The sequence below is a fragment of the Nycticebus coucang genome, chromosome 13 (genome assembly GCF_027406575.1).
Source record: "Nycticebus coucang isolate mNycCou1 chromosome 13, mNycCou1.pri, whole genome shotgun sequence".
In the NCBI taxonomy this organism is placed as follows: Eukaryota; Metazoa; Chordata; class Mammalia; order Primates; family Lorisidae; genus Nycticebus; species Nycticebus coucang.
The window spans coordinates 57,675,443-57,691,294 of record NC_069792.1 but is presented as its reverse complement, the minus strand read 5'-3'; positions in this window follow the sequence as shown (position 1 = coordinate 57,691,294).

Sequence of the window (15,852 nt, the reverse complement as noted above, 5' to 3'; positions counted from 1 at the left end):
ATTTCCCAAGGATAATATAATGGTTTTGCAAAGTTATTGCTAATTATTAACAAGTATTGTTAAGTATTAAATTTAAAATTATATTATATATGTATATTAGATGCCTCTGGAAAAAATCTACACTTTTCACTCATTTTAGGCTCTCTCTCTTCTAATGTAATAGCATTTATAGCTGGGTACATGCCATTCAGAGCAAAACCTACATGTTTAACCTCCTTTGCAGCTGCATGTAGACATGTGCCTAAGTTCTGAGATGTGAAAAAAAAATGCATACAATTTGCAGGCTTGCCTTCTTTTCCCTTTCTTCCTTGCTCTGGCTGGTATGTGATGTGGGTCAGCCACCTTGAAACACGTGAGCCAGAACAACACGCAAGGCATAGAAGAGCAGCAATATCAACTATACCTTGGCCCCTAAGATCTTCGCAAGGCACATCTGACAAGCCAGCCTGATTTCTACATAGGGAGAAATAAACGTCTGTGCTGTTTTCAGTCACTGCTACTTTGTGCCTTGGTTATACATTGAAAACTACATCTCATCTGCACCCTACAAAGTGTCTGGTACACAGTAGGCCCTGAATGAGTTTGTTTGTTTACACTGCAAAAGTACCGTACTTTCAAAGACCAACTTAGCTTTCTTGAAGGATGGGGGGGGAAAATCCCTTCTGAAAGTAACAAAAAGTCTCTGCATTCTGGATACAACCCAGAATTTGCGTCTGAAGCATCCTATCCTTTTGTTCTAAAAGCAGTAACCTGGTTGAGGCCTTTTAATTATGTAGTAAGGAAGTTATCCTAGAATTAGCTAGGGAACTTTTGAGAGCAACTAATTTCCTGCAATTAGGCCAATGCGTACTCTAGCAAATTAATTGGGATATTAAAAGAAAGGGCACTCTTATTTGCAGGACGCAAACTCACAAGGCTGGAGATTTACTGGTTACACAAGTTTCTCCTGATCTTTCATCATGGCCAGCCCTGGATGGAGAGGATCAGGAAACATCTTAAGCAGGAGTGGAATTTAAAAATCCCATTTCACAGCCATCTTACACAAAACACAAAACTCTTGCATAAGGCCCCCTGCTTTCTCAAAGTCAGCCTCTCAGTCATTTCTCTCTCCCTGCCTCTCCATGGTATGAGTTTAATGCCAAAAAGAATCCTGTCACTTTTCACCCCTCTTTGCTGAGACACTTACAAAATATCCTTGGCTAACTCGATTGTGCGGTCTATTTTCCTTCCAAGACCTCCCCTACCTTTTCAACCATCCACATTTAGTCACATTCTCCAACACCTTCTCCTTCATATCCTGTAACCCAATCCTTTTTCTGGATGGACTCTTAACACACACTCACCTGTCCCCATTTTCTGTCAATACATAGGTATAGCCATTGTAGCTCACAATTATGATTTCTCTTTCAATGGTCACTATTTTATTTATTATTTTTTTTTTTTGGAGGTCATTACAAATCGTTTCTAAATTTCCTTTTCTTTTCATTTCAGATTAACATAAGGGTACATAATTTTAAGTTACATTATTTGCATTTGTTAGGAAAAGTCCTAGTTGTAGTTGAGTCCTTCACCCAGGAGGTGTGCCATATCCCGCTACATTGTACCCATTAGGTGGGAGCTTACTGAGCCTCTTTCCCCCACTTCTTGAATTTGTGTTTTTTCCTCTCATGTAGGCCTGTAGTTGTTCATCTCCTAGTTTCAAATTATTATTGAGTACATGGGATACTTATTTTTCTATTCTTGAGATACTTTGCTAAGTGTTCTTCAACTCCATCCAAGTTAATACAAAAGATATAAAGTCTGTATGGTTTTTATGGGTGAATAGTTCCTTGGTTACACATACCAAAGTTTATTAATCCAGTCATGAGTTGATAGGCACTTGGGTTGTTTCCACATCTTTGCAATTGTGAATTGGGCTGCTATAAACACTCAAATGCAAATATCCTTATGGTAAAATGATTTTTTTGCTTCTGAGTAGATACCTAGTAATGGGATTATGGGATCAAATGGATGGTCTACTTTCAGCTCTTTGAGGATTCTCCATACTTCTTTCCAAAAAGACTGTTAGTCACTATTTTATATTTTCCTGCCGCGGACCGCCAGTCGAATGAGTCTCAGTCCGAGGGCTTTCAGGGCGAGAACGGCTCAGGTTGATTGAAAGGGCGACGCAGGAAAATGACAAACTGCCACACACCAAGGATGATGAAGAAAGCAGTTGTACTTTACTGATTTTTAGGCATGGTATTTATACATTTTTGACAATGTCTTACAAACTACAAAAGATATTTTTATGACTTGCTGATGCTTACAAAGTTCTTATCGAGTTTTGTAGATGGGAGTAGTCAACTGTCTTTTCTTAGACAATGTTTCTGCCCGTAAGGGGGAACAAAGGACTGCTGCTTATCAGCAGTTACTCTTTTACTTCTCTTTATCTATGTTTAAACCTTCTTTCTTTGTAAAACTGCTTTGTTCACATTTTGTATTTTTATATTTTTATATTTGATTATGATTTTTATGTTGTTAGTGAATTGATAGTGAATTATGTATATGTTTTAAGTGTATAGTGACAAAATTATAGAGAAAGCAATTTCATAGAAAACTTATTTCAAAGAAACAGTTTCAAAGGGACATAAGGTAGAGATAAGAGACCGGAGGGAGCGGGTATCTGGTAGGAACATCTTAACTTATCATCCCTGCATTCTCTTGATACATTGTTTCAATTAACTGACCTTTATGGTGGGAACGTGTTCCCTTGGAGACATTTAGTCTCCATTGTATAGATGAAGTCATGGATTAGTAAGTCATTATGTTTATTCTTAGTTTCTGAGGACATTCAAGCAACAATTAACCATTCAACTCAACAAACAAGTTTCAAACAGGTTTCAGGGTAAAGGTTATTCAGGCCTTTATGCCGCACCTCATGAATTCTTACGTTCACTAAAAGGCATGCTAGGCAACTTATGCGCTGCTGTTGCAGGCCAGGGGGACCGGGGGCAACGCTCCGGGGAGCCCTCACCGCCTTACCACAGTTTTTACAACGCGGACAGAGCCATCCCGCCACGGCTTGATGCCGGGGGTGCGGCATTTTCCCAATACTGTCATCAAACAGTTGACTAGAGACTGAATCACTGAGCCTAACTGGAAATCCACTAACCCTGTTTAATTTTTTATTCTCAAAGAAACTGACCCGGAGTGGGGCTCTCCTCCAGGGCAGGTCCTCTGCCAAAAAGCTTTATGGCACACAGAAAGGGCAGTTAGTTACTGGCTGTGGTTTTCTTCCTGGTTTTTCATCTTGATTGCAAGAAGCAGCAATATTAAAATGGGACTGGGTGGAAAGCTCCATTAGAATCTTTCCTACTCTTTTCTACCCTTTATTCTCTTCTTCTCCTCCTCCTGCTACTACCACCACTGTGATCTTCATCATTATTTTTAAGCAGAGTTAAGCCCAATTCAGGAGCCCCAAGCCCTGGGCCTTTGAGTTTTCCTGCTGGCACCAGCCCTGTGGGCCCAGGGCAGGAAGGTCTGTTTGCCTGTGACTGGAGATGAGGGGGGAATAGGGGAGCTGCTGCCAAGGGGATTCAGAAAGCCCAGAGACTCTTTAGGCTCTCTGTCCATCAGTTCCTCCCCTCAGCCACAGGATGGCCTCTCCCCACCCTAGGCACAGCGGCTGCTCTTCTGCGGCCCCCTTTCCCTTCCAGCACTTTCTCTGCCAGTGGTTCTATTTGTAAGAAAACATGGAGAGGCAGGAGAGAAAGAGGCTGCACAGAGGGCTCTATTCAGGCTGAGCCTCCTGGGGGACTCTCTGGAGGAAAGGTGTGGGGTAGGAAGTGTGAGGAGTGTACAAAGCCACATAACCTCTCTTTGTTAACAGCCTTTCTTTGAGTGAAAGACAAAATTCGCAATTCTGTCCCCATCCCCAGGACACTATTCCTGATGTCTTCTTCCCTCAAGTTTTTTGATCACTGCTTTATAACAGAGACTCACATGGTCACTACTGCCACCTGCCCTCCCTGACGGACAGAGCAGCTGGCAAAGCAAGGAGAAGCAGAGGGAGAGGGGGCTCCCAGGGGGCAGAGGCTCCATAGAGCTCCCAGGGGGCTTTGCTCCAAGCACGACGCTCTCAAGGGCATCTTCTATACTGGCTTATTTGTATTTGGAAAATGTGGCTGCATCAGTCTACCACCCCCGCAAAAGAAAACACTATAAAAGGAGCAACTGGCCCTACGGAGGACAGTAGAGGTAAGAGTCAACTCACACAGGGCATTCATGGAAGAATCACAATCAGCAGGAAGCAGACCAGAAATAAAAATGGATTTCCACCTCCCACTCACCCAAGTTAAACTTGAAAGGAGAAGTAAGTGGCCACAGCTGGGCTGGCCACTCTGCCCTGGCAGTGCCCTTGGCCCTGGCACCTACCCGTTTGCTCTGAGACTTGCCTCAGGGTTTGGCTCGTCTGGAGGTGCCCCTGCATCACCATAAAACAACATAATCAAGTACGTTTTGAGTTACCGTAATGTGTACTTTGAACCCATCCGCTGCTAGGAAAGAAAGATAAAATTAGCGTGTTAGATGGGATCTTAGCAATTCCTGAGCTTAACAATTTTTCTGTACTTCAGTTCCTGCATCTGAGGTGGGGCAATGGAGGTAAGTGAATTTTCTGAGGTCTGACAGCAAAAAACAAATAAATGAATAAAATAAATAAAAATAAAAAATAGCAACACAGGCACAAAACTGTCTTGTAACTCCTGCCTGTGTTCCTCTGCCTCCCCGGCGGTGAATCCTGACCTTGCGGTGGGGCGGAGAAGGGGGGCGGGGTGGGGGCCAGAGTCAGTCTTTCACCAGAGGCTGAGAGATTCTCAGCGGCCGCCCCCTGGGTGAAAGTTGGCCCTGGTGCCCCAGCCACAACCAGGGAAAGCCCGCCCTCCTAAGTCTCACAGCCTCCGGGCGGGGTCAGTTCCAGATAGAGCCAGCCAATCCCAAACCTCCTAAATTACCTCAGTCCCTGCTCCAACCAACCCCCCAACTTGGTCCCGGTTCCCCCACCCCCAACCCCCACCCTGCGGAAACCTAAAATGCATCACGCCAAAGAGTATAAAACCCACCACCATCATTTATACCTTGGGATCATCCCCTCTGAGCAGAGTCCTGCGGAGGTACAGCCCAAGCATGCTTGAATAAAGTCACTCCTTTGGTTTTTGCATGTGTGTCTGGTGATCTCTCAGTGGTGGAATTTGGTCTTAACAGAGGTTGCTCAGCATTATAGCTCTTTAGGTATATCCAGGACTCAGGAGTGGGCAGGTCGGGTAGATTGACCAAAACAAGTCACAGTATTTTGAAGCTGCTCCCATCAATTCCATCAAGAAGAATCTATTTCTCCACCACTTCAATCTGAGCTTGGCTGTGTCATGCACTTTGGCCAATGGGACCTTAGCAAACACAATTCAAGCAGAGGCTCGAAGCATGCTTGTCCTCTTTTGCTGTTCTTGAATCCCTGAGACTATCATAGGAATGCACTCAAGCTAGCCTGCTGGAGAGCCCATGTGGAGGAGCCAATGCACCCAGCTGTCTGGACATCCCATTCAGCCCCAGAGCCCTGATCTGCAGGGGCATGAGGGAGCCCAGGCAAGACTAGAACTGCACAGCCGGTTGCCACCCACCAAATTGTGAGCTAATATTAACTAATTGAATTGTTACTGTTTCAAGGCATTGCATTTGGGGGTGATTTTTTGAGCAGCAAAGGCTAATTGATACACTGTGATGTGGCAGGAGATTAGATTTCCCCCAAAACAGAAGCACACACAAGCTGTGCTTTGGTATGCCCACCATAGAGTGCTTTCTACTATAAGCCACTTACAATGTGTCAATGTCTTAGGCTGACATTCTTAACTGAACACTTAAGACAATTGTTAAATTATCTTGATTTATTAGGGTAAGCTAAATGTCATTATAAATACACCAAATGCAAAGTCTCAATTTTAACAGAGTTAATTTTTCATTTACATAACAATCTAGGGTGGTTCCAGATTTGGGGGAGAGAGGTCTGCTCCACATAGACCAAAGCTGATGACATCTCTGTCATTTCTAATATGATGCTTCCACAGTCATCCTGAGCATCTCTCCAGTTGGGGAGAACAGGGAAAGAGAACAGAGGAGCAAATATGGAAGGTTTATACCAGGCCAAAGCAGTCTACATCATCTTCCCTTTCATTCTGTTGGCTAGAATTCAGCTAGGCAGGCATACAGAACTGCAACCAAGGCTGGGAAGTGAAGGAAAGAATGGCCCTTGGTGGGCAGTGGCAGTATTTGCCCTGTTGTATGGCATGTATTGTTTAAAAATTATTACTTTAGAATTAACAGCACTAAGATAGAATCAAGAATTCAGGATTAATGGAGTTTGCAAGGGAGAAAAGACAGAAAACTAGGCAGATTTTTAGAGATGGAGGAATCATACTATCTCACACTTTGTTTTTCCCCCAGAGCCCAGTAGGGATGGTAAAATTCTTAGAGTACAGACGAAACCTCTCCCAGGAAACCTCTGTGCTAGAAGGGAAAGTAAAAGAAACAGCAATGGTAAGCCCCGCTCCACAACTTCAGATGGCTGGAGAGGCAAGGAGCAACCTCCATGCATCTGCTGATCAGTGTGTAGAAAAGACCAGCAAGCCCAAGGCTGGCGGTCACCCGGCTTCCCTTCCAGCAGGATCCTAGCTCTGAACTGAAGCAGGAAAGTCCCCTGAGGGCTTTTGAGTAACATTCAAACTTCATTCCTTTTTCCCTATTTACTAAATTCCAGATGACTGGAAAGAGGAAATGGGTGCTTAAAAGTATCATATTCTCAGTCTCACCCAGTAGGAAGAACATATTTTTTTTTTAGGAAGAACATTTTTTAACATTGAAGGCCACTACCCACAGAAAAGTAATCTAAGAAAAAAAAACTTCCTTATAATTTGAGGAGTTTCAGTGGAGATAACTATATAATATTCTATCTATTTGATATTTAGATTAAAAGCAAAAAGTAAAACTCATTTATAATTAGGATAATTAGTAAAAGATCTACGGCAGGTTGATTTTAGTGCTAAATAAGGTAAAGAGACAGGACAGGTGTTAGAAAAGAAGATAGAAAATAAAAAGACAGACAAAAAATAGAAACAAAGAGGGGGAAAGGAAGAAAAATAGTGCAAGAGACATTTTAAAATAAACTCAAAGTTGAGTGGTGCCTGTGGTTCAACGGCATAGGGTGCTGGCCTCATATGCCAGAGGTGGTGGGTTCAAACCCAGCCCCAGCCAAAAACTGCAAAAAATAAATAAATAAACTCAAAGTTATCCAGAGCAGCCACAGACACATGCACGCACGCACGCATGCACACACATACTCTTTTTTTGTTTTTGTTTTTGTTTTGTGGGGGGGTTGTAGTTTTTGGCCGGGGCTGGGTTTGAACCTGCCACCTCTGGCATATGGGGCCGGCACCCTACTACTTTGAGCCACAGGCACCGCCACCACACACAAACTCTTGACATTTACACTAGAATGTGTATTGCAGCTCAGTTCACAATCACCAAGACATGGAAGCAACCCAAATGCCCATCAACCCGTGAATGGATTAACAAACTGTGGTACATGCATACAATGGAGCATTATCCAGCCATTAAAAGAATGGAAACTTCACATCTTTTTTATTTACTTGGATGGAGTTGAAATGCATTCTTCTTAGTAAAGTATCACAAGAATGGAAAAGCAAATATTCAATGTATTCAATATTAATACAAAACCAATAGATAAACAACTACATGCCCACATGAAAGAAAAATACAAGTATATTCAAGTGATGGGGTGGGGGAAGCAGAGAGAGAGGAGGAGGGAGAGGGGGAGGCAAGTTCTTAACTAATGTGCTCAATGTAAGGGTACACAGCATACCCCCTGGGTGAGGGGCTCAACTACAACTTGAACTTTATATTAGAAACAAAAACAATGTAATCTAATTATTTGTGCTCTCACATTAATCTAAAGTAAAAAAGAATAAAAATAATAAAATAGTATATTTTACTTTATTCCTTAAAAAATGGAATAACATTCATTTTGTGACCTTATAATATATTGCCACCAAAGAAATTTAAATATTTATTGTATTTTCCCATTTATAGGTATGAATGAAATTATCTCTTCCAGTCAGATGAGATACATGGCATTAAATCATGGGGGTAGAAATTCTACACTGAAGTTTTACATCCCTTTTTCTAAGTAGCAGTGCTAATTACCACAGAGAGAGGGATTAATATAGGAAGCCCTAACCATCCTGGAAATGAAATAGAAAGAAAAGACAAACATAGTTCAACTCAATAAATAAGAAATCATTAACTCAAAAGCAACAACCAATTTTTCTTTTCTCTAGAATCCTCTTTTCTGATTCATTAAAAGTGCTACCTTTCCTATCCATTGACAAAATAGGTTTGCACATCATTTCATTTGGAGGGTTGTTTTGGTTTGGTCTTGGTTTTGACAGACATTTCTGGAGTAACTTCCACATGGCAAACACTGAGTTAGGCACTAGAGTTACAGAAAGACTGAAGTACGGCACCTTCTATAAAGAACTTGCATTGCAGTGGGAGAGACATAGAAACAAATAAAATTACAATATGTGTAGTGCCAAATAGAAGTAAGCACGAGACACTACATAGTCAATCCCTCAGAGAAAAAGGAAGCATGATCTTTCCTTCCTTCCTTCCTTGCTGAGGTGTCATGCAAATCAGAGGACACATGTTTCCCATCATGTTTGTTACAGTCATCTACTGCTATGCTTTAAATCACCCACAAACTCAGTGACTTAAAACAACTACTACTGATTTGGTGATAATCCTGTAATCTAGGCTGGTCTCAGCTGTAGCTGGTCTCAGCTCCACGAGTTCTCTGGGCTCGCTGGTGCCCTTGCAGTCCACTGGCAGATGAACTGGGGCTGAAGAACCCAAGATGGTTCCACTTGCCCACCTGGCCCCTCCCCTGTGACAGCTGAAACAGCTGATGTTCAGTCACTGCTTGTGGTCATTGGGCTTCTCTCTCCACATAGCCTCTCGTTCTTAAAAAGCCACTTCTTTACATGGCAGGGCAGCAAGAGAATGAAAGTGGACACAGCTCCAGAACTTGCCCAATGTTAATCAAGTCACTAGACCAGCCCAGGTTCAATTCTGGGAGGTGGGATTTACTGGGGGACATTTTGTAACAACCTGCCTAAATGTTTTTGTGACCAAATGCTGTCATTACATCATAACACTCTTAACTACAACCCCTAAAGTGTCAAAATATCATCTTAGACAAATACCTATTCCCTTTAATTTCTCATCCTTAGGTAAGACAAGGTCTGTGATACTGTAATATTTTGAAGATGCTCAATGACACTGAACAGGCTTTCTGCATAAAAACATCATTGGCAAAAGTATAAAATAGAAAAGGATTGATCTAGATTTTAAAGATTCCAGTTCTAAGGACTCTATGAGATACCACTTATGGAGTCCCAAAGACCTCTCTGCAGGTTCTACTACCTGACAAGTCATTCTGGGAACAGTAAAAGTGAGATGTACCTCTCTCCACTTCTCCCAAAGGCTTTTTTTACTTGAAATGGCTGCTCACAAACCACCTGTCCTCCTGCAGGGAGAGAAGGTGTCAGGACCTTTAAATAACCAGAGAAGCTTATTAGAAAAGTAAATTCCAGCCTAATGCCATTCTGATGTTTATAGTGAGGCCCTAGTATTTGAAAATTTAGCAAGTACACACACATACACACACACATATTTATTGGGCATAATTTTTCCCTTAAAGAAAAATTATGTCCTCCATGTATAAAACATATCTGAAGAAGGAGAGTGATGATGGAAAAGAAGGTGACATCCGAAAGGGACAAGAAGCCACTCCCCCCAGGAAAGCCTGAGAGATCATGACCACAGACCTTGATGAAGTCATAGCCCAAAGGTCCTCTCTTTCCTGCTCTCCAACTACTGGTTGAACTCCCTGCTGCCTCCAGACATCCATTGGGCACCACTAATCTCCTTGGAACCTGACCTGAGCTGCCTGTGACAGCTATCGGCTCCTGCTAGGACCTCCGTGAGAGCTGCGCCGCCCAACCTCCATAAAAACTGCGTTGTGACCGCAATCAGCACCAGCCAGGACCTCGGTAGGAGATGTGCCATGACCCCCGACCCACGATACACACCTGCTAGGCCACCGCACGCCCTGACCAGGAACTGCAGGAGCCGTGTAACCCTGCGCCCTCCCTCCTATACACTCCCTGCCTCCACACCAGCCCACTCGTCTGGCCAGGGACTCTGGAGCCCTCCGGAGCACTCCCTGACTCTGCACGGAGCCCTTCTCCTGGCGGGAGACTGCTGGAGCCTTGGGCTCTCTGTGCAAAGTCACTGGGTGCCAGGCACTCCCAGAACTGTGTGCACCACCCCCTGCACTGTTGCTGGCTCCGGGTGCGTCACACTCCGGAGCTGCTTCCACAACCAGAACTCCCTGGCTGGGGCAGCCCCAGAAGAACTACACAGGGTCATTCCCTACAAAGATCCAGCAACAATAGAGGGATCCGGCTGGGGTCTAATCTTGGAGAGACACCTCCCCATCTCTGAGGATGGCCAGAGACAACAGTGAAAAACAATCATGAGGTGAAATCAACAGAAAAAACTCTGGCAATATGAACAATCAGAGTAGATCAACTCCCCCAAGGATCAATGGGGCAGACACAGTACAACATCCCATGCACAAATAAATAGCTGAGATGTCAGAAATCGAATTCAGAATCTGGATAGCAAATAAGATCAATTAGATTTCCAAGCAGTAACCCAAAAGATATCTCAAGAATTCAACAAATTAAAAGACCAAAGGACCAAAGATTTTGACACATTGACACAGGAAGTTGCAGCCCTCAAAGACCTGAAAAACACAGTTGAATACCCACAGAATGAAGCAAGCAGAAGAAAGGATTTCTGACATTGAAGACAAGGCTTTTGAACACTCCCAAACTCTCAAAGAGGAAGAGAAATGGAGGGCAAAAACAGATCACTCTCTTAGACAGCTCTGGGATAATTCAAAGAAAACTAATATCTGTCTTATAGGGATCCCAGAAAGTGACAAAGTGGCTTCACAAGGCACAGAGTCTCTTCTCCATGAGATTATGAAGGACAACTTTCCATACATGCCAAGAGATTCTGAAATTCAGATAGCAGACAGTTTCAGAACTCCAGCATGACTCAACCCAAACAAGACATCCTCCAGATACATCATAATCAATTTCACTAAAGTTAATATGAAGGAGAAAACTCTGAAAGCAGCCAGACAAAAGAAAACCATAACCTACAAAGGGAAGAATATAAGAATAACTGCAGATCTCTCTGCTGAAAACTTTCAAGCTAGAAGAGGATGGTCATCGACTTTTAATCTCCTAAAACAAAATAACTTTCAACCCAGGATCCTGTACCCAGCCTAACTGAGTTTCATTTATGACGGAGAAATTAAATACTTTAACAAAATTCACATGTTGAAGAAATTTGCCATAACTAAACCAGCTCTCCAGGACGTTCTCAGACCTATCCTTCATAAAGACCAGCGTAACCCTCCACCACAAAAGTGAACCCATCCAGTAAAGTTTGATCAAATTCCAACTTCCACAGTCACAAAAGGATTAAAAATGTCCACTGGATTCTCAAAAGCCTTATCAATAGTCTCAATTAATGTGAATGGTTTAAATTGTCCTCTAAAGAGGCACAGGTTGGCTGACTGGATACAAAAACTCAAGCCAGATATCTGCTGCACACAAGAATCCATCTTACATTAAAAGACAAATATAGAGACAACCCAAGATAGCGGCCGAGTAACAGCCTCCCTGCAACAGGGCACAGTGAGTATGGGTAGTTAAGACTCCAGGCATCTCTGGCTGGTGGGATCTGCCTATCATCACTCCTTTGAGGATACAGGGAGTCAGCAAGGGACTTCTGGACCCCAAGAGGAGGACAAAAACAGTGGAAAACTAGCAAGTGGTTGCGTGTGTCCGATCGACCTAACCCCGCCAACAGCCTAAGTACAAGCAGCAGTGAGACTGCAAACAGGAAAGGCCTTACCTGTGAACTGTTTTGGTGTTTTTGGACTTGGCACTAAGTTGAACTGTCTTTGGAGAGAGCTTGAGCACGAGCTTGGAGAATTTTGGGCATTGTCTAGGGCCTCAGACAGAGCTGCTGAGCAGGATGGAACTAACAGTGTTCGGCTATGGGCCACAGGGAGCCATTGTGAGAGAACTGCCCCTGCAAGCTTCGTCCTCAGGGTTGCAGAGCAAGGATCGTGCGGGAGCTAGTAACCTAGTGACTGAGAAGCCTAAAGGCAGGGACTGAGCTGCCTTACAGCCTTAATCCTCAGGGGCAGAGTGAGACAGGTTTTGGCACACTGGAGCCTCGGGCTATTGCCCTGGGTAGAGTGCCGTGGTGTCACAGCTCATAGTAACCTCAACTCCTAAGTTTGGTGCCTCCTGGACCTCCATAAGAGCTGCGCTGCGACCACCAATCCACGACACATGCCCAAAAGGCCTCCGCATGCCCTGACCAGGAACTGCAAGAGCCACACAACCCTGCGTCCTCCCTCCTGTACCCTGCTTGTCTCCACACTGGCCCACTCATCTGGCCAGGGACTCTGATAGCCACGTGCCCTCTGCAGCCCTCCCTGCCTCTGCGCAAAGCGCTTCTCCTGGCCAGAGATGGCTAGAGACTTGGGCTCTCTGTGCCAAAGTCACTGGGCACCAGGCATTCCCAGAACCATGTGCACCACCTCCAGCCCTGTTGCTGGATCCGGGTGTGTCACACTCTGGGGCTGTTTCCACAACCAGAACTCCATGGCTGGGACAGCCCCAGAGGAACTACACAGGCCCACTCCCTACAAAGACCCAGCAACAATAGAGTGATCCCGCTAGGATCTAATCTTGAAAAACACCTCCCTAACTCTGAGGACGGCCAGAGGCAATGGTAAAAAACTATCATGAGGTGAAAGCAAAAGAAAAACTATGGCAATATGAATAGTCAGAGTAGATCAACTCCCCCAAGGATCAATGGGGCAGACACAGCAGAAGATCCCATCACAAATAGCTGAGATGTCAGAAATCGAATTCAGAATCTGGATAGCAAATAAGATCAAATTAGATTTCCAAGCAGTAAACCAAAAGATATCTCAAGAATTCAATGAATGCAAAGACCAAATGACCAAAGATTTTGACACATTGAGAAAAGAAGTTGCAGCCCTCAAAGATCTGAGAAACACAGTAGAATCCCTCAGTAACAGAATGGAGCAAGCAGAAGAAAGGATTTCTGACTTCAAAGACAAACCTTTCAAACACTCCCAAACTCTCAAAGAGGAAGAGAAATGGAGGGCAAAAACAGATCAATCTCTCAGACAGTTCTGGGATAATTCAAAAAAAACGAATATTTCTCTTATAGGGATCCCCGAAAGTGACGAAGGGGCTTCACAAGGCACAGAGTCTCTACTCCATGAGATTATGAAGGACAACTTTCCAGACACGCCAAGAAATTCTGAAATTCAGATAGCAGACAGTTTCAGAACTCCAGCACAATTCAACCCAAATTAGACATCCCCCAGACACATCATAATCAACTTCACTAAAGTTAATATTAAGGAGAAAATTCTGAAAACAACCATATGAAAGAAAACCATTACCTACAAGGGCAAAAATATTAGAATAACTATAGATCTCCCTGCTGAAACCTTTCAAGCTAGAAGAGGATGGTCATTGACTTTTAATCTCCTAAAACAAAATAACATTCAACCAAGGATCCTGTACCCTGCTAAACTGAGTTTCATTTATGACAGTGAAATTAAATACTTCAATGACATTCACATGTTGAAGAAATTTGCCATAACTAAACCAGCTCTCCAGGATATTCTCAGACCTATGCTCCATAAAGACCAGTGTAATCCTCCACCACAAAAGTAAACCCAACCAGAAAATTTTGATCAAATTCCAACTTCCACAGTTGCAAAAGGATTAAAAATGTCCACCGGACTCTCAAAAGGCTTATCAATATTCTCAATTAATGTGAATGGTTCAAAGTGTCCTCTAAAGAGGCGCAGGTTGGCTGACTGGATACTAAAACTCAAGCAAGATATCTGCTGCATACAAGAATCGCAAATTACGTTAAAAGACAAATTTAGACTCAACGTGAAGTGATGGTCATCTACACTCCAGGCAAATGGAAAGCAGAAAAAAATCAGGCATTACAATCCTATTCACAGATGCATATGCTTTAAACCAACCAAAATAAGGAAGGATAAGGATGGACACTTTATATTTGTCAAAGGTAATACTCAATATGATGAGATTTCAATTATTAATATTTATGCACCCAACCAGAACGCACCTCAATTTATAAGAGAAAATCTAACAGACATGAGCAATTTGATTTCCTCCACTTCCACAGTAGTCGGAGATTTTAGCACCCCTAGAAGTGCTGGATAGATCCTCCAAAAATAAACTAAGCAAAGAAATTTTAGATTTAAACTTAACCATTCAACATCTGAACATAACAGACATCTACAGAACATTTCATCCCAACAAAACTGAATACACATTCTTCTCATCAGCCCACGAAACATACTCCAAAATCGACCACATCCTAGGCCACAAATATAACCTCACCAAATTTAAAAAAATAGAAATTATTCCTTGCATCTTCTCAGACAATCATGGAATAAAAGTTGAACTCAATACCAACAGGAACCTGCATACACATACAAAAACATGGAAGCTAAATGACCTTATGCTGAAAGATAGATGGGTTATAAATGAGATTGAGAAGCAAATCACCTAATTTTTGGAAAAAAACAACAAAGACACGAATTACCAGAACCTCAGGGATACTGCAAAGGCAGTCCTAAGAGAGAAATTTATAGCACTGCAAGCTTTCCTCAAGAAAATGGAAAGAGAAAAGTTAATAACTTAATGTGACATCTCAAGCAACTGGAGAAGGAAGAACAATCCAACCCCAAACCCAGAAGAAAAAAAGAAATAACCAAAATCAGAGCAGAATTAAATGAAATTGAAAACAAAAGAATTATACAACAAGACCCTATAAATCCAAAAGTTGGTTTTTGAAAAGATCAATAAAAAAGATAAATCTTTGGCCAACCTAACCAGGAAAAAAAGAGAAAAATCTCTAATTTCATCGATCAGAAATAGCAATGATGAAATAACAACAGACCCGTCAGAAATTCAAAAATCCTTAACGACTACTACAAGGAACTCTACTATAAGAAATACGAAATTCTGAAAGAAATCAACCAATAACTGGAAGTATGCAACCTACCAAGACTTAGCCAGAATAAAGTGGAAATGATGAACAGGCCTATATCAAGTTCTGAAATAGCATCAACTATACAAAATCTCCCTAAAAGGAAAAGCCCAGGACCAGATGGCTTTACAGCAGAATTCTACCAAACCTTTAAAGAAGAACTAGTACCTATATTACTAAACCTCTTCCAAAATATAGAAAAAGAAGGAATATTACCCAACACATTGTACAAAGCAAACATCACCTTGATCCCCAAACCAGGGAAAGACCCAACAAGAAAAGAAAATATAGACCAATATCACTAATGAATAATGATGCAAAAATACTCAATAAGATCCTAACAAACAGAATCCAACAACACATCAAAAAAATTATACACCATGACCAAGTGGGATTTATCCCGGCTCTCAAGGCTGGTTCAATACATGTAAATCTATAAATGTAATTCCTCACATAAACAAACTAAAAAATCAAGACCATATGAATCTCTCAATTGATGCCGAAAAAAGCTTTTAATAATAT